Source organism: Cryptomeria japonica, chromosome 3, assembly GCF_030272615.1.
Source record: "Cryptomeria japonica chromosome 3, Sugi_1.0, whole genome shotgun sequence".
Classification (NCBI taxonomy): Eukaryota; Viridiplantae; Streptophyta; class Pinopsida; order Cupressales; family Cupressaceae; genus Cryptomeria; species Cryptomeria japonica.
The window spans coordinates 131,631,302-131,639,556 of record NC_081407.1 but is presented as its reverse complement, the minus strand read 5'-3'; positions in this window follow the sequence as shown (position 1 = coordinate 131,639,556).

Here is an 8,255-nt window from a genome sequence, read left to right as displayed (position 1 = left end):
CTGTGGCTAAGGTAAATCCTACGTCTAGTGGTGGGTGTGGAACTGAGAACATCACATGTTTCAAGGAGTACAGTTTCTTCCAACTTCCTTCAGTCTATCCGTGCACAATCCGCAATAAAGCAACATTTGCATCACCAATCCGCAATAAAGTTCCATCTTCTCCGCAATAAAGTATCAGTTTCATGGATTCAGTCAGTTTTAGATGAGACATAGCAACAACAATGGGCTTCAACAAATCAAATCTTTCAACAGAATCAGACAACATTATGGTTTAGTGCTAGCTATCCTTTCTGTGAAAGTAAACATTGTGACCACAATCAAATAAGACTTATACAAGTGACAAGAGACACTAAATTTGAGGACTACAGTGGATGTTGGTGTCGAGTCTTGGTTTTCTTTTGATTTTATGTTTTGGTGACATGTCTTTTAGCTTTTCTAGGATGTCTTTGACTAGAAAGGCAAGGATGGGGTATCGTCACCTATTTGTTTTGCTGTCTGTGGATTGTCTCTTAGTAATGCTATGACTTGTCCAAGGATATGAGGACACTATGATTCTAGTATGAATTGTGGCATTCCTTGTTTGTGACTATCTTATCTCCATGCAAACGGGTACAATGACTTTCTAGGTCGAACATATGCCTCGATTGTCATCACCTATTTTTCCATAATAAAGCTCAATGATGATAACGCACAAGAAGCTCTTTCACTTTCATATCTTCTGTCTTCCATCCCCCTTTCTTGATTGACTTCCATCATCCTTCTCGAGTCCACGTCGCCTATTATCACATGACTGAGTATAATGACACACTAAAAACATTTGCATTTCATGTAGTTACACCTGCATTATCACATATAAGCATTTCATACATACATATATATATCACAATCGCATCACATCCTGCACACAACACCTGTTAGCACAATTTACATTTGCATTATCATATTCATTTGCATTTCATACATTTACATTTGCATCATGCATAACATGTTAAAACATAAAAGAACAAAAATATTGCATTGCATCATATACATATTTGCATCCATAAAACAAACATCACATAAAGAACATCTCATCACATAGGTACGCATGCATATAGCTACCACAAAAATGAATCATCTGATATATATAAAAAAGTGTCATGATACAATGATGTCTACAAAAAGCACTCGCAGGTGTCTACAATACAAAAATGGTACAACACTAATACAAAGGGAGCCCTCTATGGCTATGATGAACTCCCTCCCTCCCTCGGAGCCGCCTAGCCTCGACGAAATTTGAGCCCCTGAAGGACCCACCCCAGGATCATCCCGCTTGTCCCCTCTATCTAGTGGTGGTGGAGGACCCATAACCCCACTACTCGATGCCTATCTCCTCTAGCTCCCTCTTGTAGCTGTTGTTGTACGTGACGGTCTATGGAAGCTCCTCACCCACTGATTTGCTTGCACTGCACCATAGTAGAGGTCTCTTTAGTAGGCAATCTCCTTCCCTGCCCGTAGGACATAAGCATATCCTACTCTTGTATCCTTTGTTGCTTGTCTCCTAGCCCTCAGTGCTGTCTCAGCCTCTGTATAGTGCTGAATCACCTAATCCTGCTCCCGCTCAGTATCTCTGAGCCTCATCCTGAGCCGATCCCTCTCCCTCTCCAGCTCCTGGATCTCATCTGCCTAGCCCTGGCAGATCTCCCTCAGCTCTAGTAGCTTAATCTCCACTGGGTTAGCCCCCTCTGCCTCTTCCTGTGGCTCCCCCTCTACGGGTGCCTGCCCTTGTTCCTGTACCTGTACCTATACTGGTGCCTGTACTGGTACCTATCTCTGTCCCTGTCCCTGTATCTATACCTGCCTGGGACCCTGTGCTGCTGGCACCTATAAAGGCAATCCACCGCGACCCCTCACCACCCGAGCCTGCCTCTCCTCACCACCCTCCCTCTGAGGTGCAACCTGCCTCTCTCCAACTACTTCCCTCCTCCTCCGTCGGCCTTTGCCCCCATCACCTGCACCATCATCATCATCCCCACCCCCATCTCCCTCCAATGGCTCTCCTAGATCTGTCAATCGTGGGAATGGATGCTCTGCCCAGTAAGCTATGTACTCGGCATCCATGCTGGTGTCCTCGATCTCTATCCACATGTCCCAGGGTAGGGGCATCATCTCTACCAGCTATGTCACTACCTGATCATATGACAGCAATAGCCCAAACTGTGCCTGATCTCTAACTGTACGGGCATACATGCCTGAGCCCCAGGGCATCCTCTGAATCTGGCCAAACTGCTGGCCAGCCCTGTCCACAAGCTGTCTCTCTAGCACATAGGGCATCCACCCAATCAAGTACCTACTCTGGAAGGTGTAGGGCAGCTCAACTACATCATCCTCCCACTGCTCGCAGCCCAGATATGGTCTCCATATGACCATGTCAATATCGTCTATCACTCGCCGCCAGTGCTCCAACCTACCAATTCGTGGCTATGATGTGACGATATCATACAAATGGAAAAAGTTGAGTCCATGTCCCCTGCCCCTGAAGTGTATCGGCCTTGTCATTGGCAGATGCTCATAAGCCCATACCTGCAGCAATGTCACTCCACAGCCCAGTCCCACTAATCCATGGTAGACGAACTGATGAAGCTCATAATAAAAATGGGCCAGCACACATGGTCCCCAGGCATATCTGGTGTGCTGCATCACCAGAGTCTCTAGTGCTCCTCCCTAGCCCACAGCCAACCCCCATGTCGCTTTATCCGGACACAGGAACCCAGTGATTGCTCCTCCTATCACTGCTGGTAGCGCTAGTCCTATGGCTGTCATGGTGTCCCATGTCACGTGTCCTGCTCTCATCTCCAGTCTAGGGTCCTGGAACACCCATCTCAAGGCCTCTCTATCTCCATCTCAATCATATGGGATCAGCTCCCCATCGATTGGTACCTGCAATAACCTGTACACATCCTCTAGGGTGACTGTCATCTCACCCATCGATAAATGAAATGTGCATGTCTCAGAGTGCCATCTCTCAGCCAACGTAGTCAGCAAACCCATGTTTGCTCAAAACTCAGGCACATACAACACATGTCTCAATCCCATCTCCTCGATGGCAGCTTTGTCCTCGAAGGACAACTCAGGTCGCAACCTCTGCATCGATGGGAATCTCTCCCGTGACTCCAGCATCGGCAAATACTCCTGCAGTCAAGAAAATCACTCATGTCAGTCATAGTGGCACTCACTGTTTATCACAAAATGCTACTTTTTATCTAAATGCATATGGCTATCTACCCTAGTGACACTCACTGTTCATCACAAAGTGTTGCTATTTATCCTAGTGGTACTCCCTGTTCATCACAAAGTACTACATGTGTGACACTCACTGTTCATCACAAAGTGTTACTCACATTTGCACTCACTGTTCATCACAAAGTGCTTCTTATATTTTAGTACTCCCTGTTCATCACAAAGTACTCTATCTTGGTACTCACTGTTCATCACAAAGTGCCTTGATCTATCCTGGTCTTCCTAGAGGACCTACTTGAGTGTATCCTCTCAGCAGCTTATCCAATCGACACCGTATACCCATCGTAGAACTGCCGATTTGACCTAGAAGATGCACATTCACACTTTTTCAAATGCAAATGTGCTTACATGACATAAATGCGCTTTCAGACTGCACAAATGTGCCTGAAAAACACAGACACACCTGATTGACATAGACGTGCCTATGCTCTACACAGATGTGCCTTCTTGACACAAACGCGCCTAAGCATCACAGACGCGGCCGCAATTGACATAGACGCGGGTTCAGACATAGACGCGCCTGGCACAAACATAGATGCGCCTCGTGAGCACAGACGCGCCTGGTACCAACGCAGATGCACCTGGACATTTTTTGACACTTTTTGGACCCTAGTCTAAGTGCATTTATGACCCTATCTAGCATGCATTAATGAAAAAATTAAATGTGTCAAAGTACAAGGAGGTTTGGTGGTACTTACCGGCTCTCCTGCCTCTGCTGGCCTCTGAAATCGGTGAACGCGGTCAAATCTGTGAGTGAACGCCATCGCTGCTAACTGCTCCTGCTCTATTTTCGCTCTGCAATATGCTCTTGTGGATGTGTAGATGACAATGAGGATGTATTTTCCCCCGTGGTCTATCTTATAGACTACCCCTAGCCCTTGTTTCCCGAGTCAGTCTTCTTTATCCTGTGACTCTATCACTTTATCCGGTCAGTCCATTCTAGCCTTTCTTTCTTATCCAGAGATTGTTTGTGATCGTTTCAGACATTTTCATCCAATCTCTCGAGGGGGCATATCATTCCCATCCTGGGGCAACTCTGTATCAGTTCATATTATCTTCTTTGAAATAATGCAACAAGCCGCATTGTCTCAAAGAGGGGCAAAATGTAGACACCTAAAATTGTCATGTCTAATTAAATAAATATTTTATTTATTTAATTATCTAAGCTTAATTCTTCTATTAATTAAATAAATCTTTATTTATTTAATTAATTCATTTATCCTCTTCGAGCCTTATTTCTCATTTAAATAAATACATTTATTTATTTAAATTATCATTTTCCTAAATTAAATAAATATCTTATTTATTTAATTGATCCCACTCCTTCTATTAATTAAATAAATCTCTATTTAATTAATTTATTAACCTTTTCTACCTATGACACATGTCATTCATCTCTTAATTCCTACACTACCTACCTCTTTCATTATTTTATTATTTCTTTTACCTACCCTCTAATCATAGCCGACCTCCTTTTACACCTCTCAATCTTATCCCTCCATTTCGTATGGTGTCTTCTATATAAGGAGATGCTTCCTTCATTATCAAACCCTAATGATGCATCCAAATGACCTAATCAATCATTCTAATCAATGATCTTAATGATTTGACTACACTACGATCCTACTTGCAACCACATTCCGTTCTTTGTTGAGCTCTTGTGCACATAAAATCTGAGAGCAAATATATCAAGCAAGATCAATGGAGATAGGAAGAATGGATATTCAAACCCTATTGGACATGTGATGGTATAATCTTTGTGATTTCATTTGATTTGCATTGTCTTAGGTAATCTTCATATGTTATGGTGGATCTTTATTGATTGTTAGGCTAGGGTTTTGTGGTTGAATTCATTTAGTCTTTCAATATCGTTATTATTGTTATCCATTTTCACCATATACACTCTCGTATACTTATTTTAATTGTAATGAAAATATCTATTCATTAAAAGAATAATAAATAAAGATCTTATAATTAAGTTTCACTAAAATAACTTTATTTATTGGGCTGACAATACAACCTAAATTTTGGTAAAATATACACATAAATACACTATGCTTCCTTTCACTCTCCATTTCTCTAGTTACATGGTGTATACTCTTAAAAATGACCTGACGATAACTAATTAAATAATCAATTATTTAATTAATCCCCATTTCCAATTTAATTGAATTCACTAGCAATTGGATTAATTCCCCATTCATCTACTTATCAATAAATCTAAGGATTTATTCATTAAGTTAATTTAAATAGTCCCCTTTGATTAATTAATCTAAATTTATTCATAACCTTCTCATTAAATTCATTTCTTCTATTCCTCTTAATTAAATAATAATTTATGCGTTTGTTGAATGTTAATTAGCCTTGTCCTATTATTTGAATTTTAAAATTCAAATTCCCCACATGCCTCCTAACTTCTAACCACCTAGCCTAACCACCCCCTAACCTAACCCATTCCACCTAATCCTGGGTTTAACTAACCCTATCCAGTGTTGCACATCATAACCTCCTTATCCTAACCTCCTATGGGTTGAATACTATCTGCTTGAGACACATGGCACTTTTTCCACATGTCTCTTCCCTTAGACACTTGCCCTCTTATGAGCAAGATTCCTTGACACTTGTCACCACATAGATGACAAGTGTGCCTCCCTCCAACCTCTTCTCCAACCTCCTCCAATTTGACCCTTGATATCTTTAGATTCAATTTTGATTGTTGATTCTTGCGACCTTAGCTTTGGCCTTCGAATTATTATAAATATCCCCCATTTTGGAGCACAAAGGATCCCATCTCAAGCATTGTTATTATAGGAATATCATTTCTATCATTCTAGTTTATCATTGTTATCATTTATTGTATCTTAGATCTAGCTTAATTTGATCACCTTCTAGCATAATTACTTAATCATATAGCATAAATGAATCTCTCATCTAGCTTAATTACATCATCATTTAGCATAATCATGCATATCATTAGCATAATTATATTCTTGGATAAATCTATCAAAATCATACATTCATCTAGCTTGCACATCATATCATTTTAAATCCTCCGTTTTGGTGTAGTCAAGTCACTAGGGTTGCTCATCTAGATCTGAGAGAAAATCCACACTTGCATCCCTTAGGAGGTGATAGGTCACTTTGCCATGGTTTATCTTTCATTTGATTTTACTTTGCTAACCATGCTTGTAATGATCTATTGAGTGTTTGTGTTGCAGTTGTAGGTACCCTACTCCACACTCATGACATTTTGGCGCCCACCATCAGGCTAGGCCCTATGACCCTTAATAAGTTTACTTACAGGAAATTTCATTGAGAGGTGGATTATCTCTTTCAACGCATAGATTAGCTCTCTCGGGTTCCAAATTCGCATTCTTGGCCTCTTTTGTAGTGTTCTAACACCTCAAATGGCATTTTTTGGTAAGATGTACTTTAGCATTTTTCAGTCTATTTCTTAGCACTTTTGGTCTGTCTTGTAGCACTTTTGGTTTATCTTGCAACACTTTTGGTTTGTTTTGTAGCACTTTTGGTTTGTTTTGTAGCACTTCTGGTCAATTTTGTAGCTCTTTTGGTCAATTTTGTATCACTTATGGTTAGTTTTGCAATACATCTAGTCAATTCTACAACATTTTCGATCAATTTGGTAGTGTTTCTAGTGTTCACAATAGCATTTTTGGTTAATTTAACAACTTTCTTGGATTAGTTGATAGCGTTTTCAGTTTTCATTAATTTTTCTAATGTTTTATTTTGCATTTTACTTCTACATTTGGACTGTCATTCTCCCAAACCTAATTTATAAATTAATGGTTTTGTAGGTACTTATTTTATTATGAAAGATCAGAGTCATTAACCATTTCACTGTCAAAGAATGTAATATAAACTACTAACTTTGTTTGCAGCCATCACATTTTGCACTTATTTTTGATAAATTAGGCACATAGACTAATGACAATGGAAATGAACAAACATGTCTTATGTGTTTTGATGATAGGTGTCTATGCTCTCACCTTTCTTAGGTGATTAGAAAGCTAGGTCCCCATCTTTTTATTTCAATAGTGCGTATCTTTAGTAGGCCTACCCTCCCAAGGAGCCTATAAGGCTAAAGCCATTAAGGTCGATGAGAGGGGAATGACCCAAGTGAGAATGGCTAACACCAAGTACTCCAACCACTATAAAATAAACATGTTTTGATGAAAATCAAGTCAATGAAAGTGCTCGGGAATAGCTCTCCTTCGTATCTTTAGGTATATCAAACCTTGGTTTTCAAGGCTGGGAGACCTCTTAATTGAGTTTATACCCTGACGCATTGAACGGATCCCTTACTAGTTGCAATTAAAATAATAAGCTACCCAGTTTACCTCTGAACATTATTAAATTATTAGTGCATTGAGGGGGAATAATCTCTCCTTAAGACACTCACCATATGTCTCTATTGAGCGTATGTGCAAACCCCCCTTTTGAGACCTTATTCCTAGGCTCAAAATGGGACTCCACTATCTCTCACAAAGGAAAAAACACGAGGCTAAGTGAGATAACAGGGTACCAAGTGTGGGTTAAGAACTAATAATGAAGCTAATCTCCTTAAGATAGACTGAATGATGTGTTTTCAATTGTTCAAAACCTATGAAAACTTGGGCTTTCTATAAAGATTTTTCAACATACACTTTATGTTTCCTTTGGGACAAAAATACAATCTGAATTCTATGTTTGAAAGGCAGGTCAAGATAACCTTCATTGAAATACAACAAAAATTGCAAACTCAAACTTCAAATTGTCAAATTTACAAGTTTCATAGCAGATTAGCTCTCTTGGTTCAAACTGTAGCTCTCACGGCTCAAACATTAGCTCTCATGATCCAAACAATTGCTCTTTCAGTTTAAACAATAGCTCTCACAGTTTGAACAGTAGTAGTCACTATCCAAACTATCACTCTTTCAGTCCAAACAGACGCTCTTTTCATCCAAACAGTCAAACTT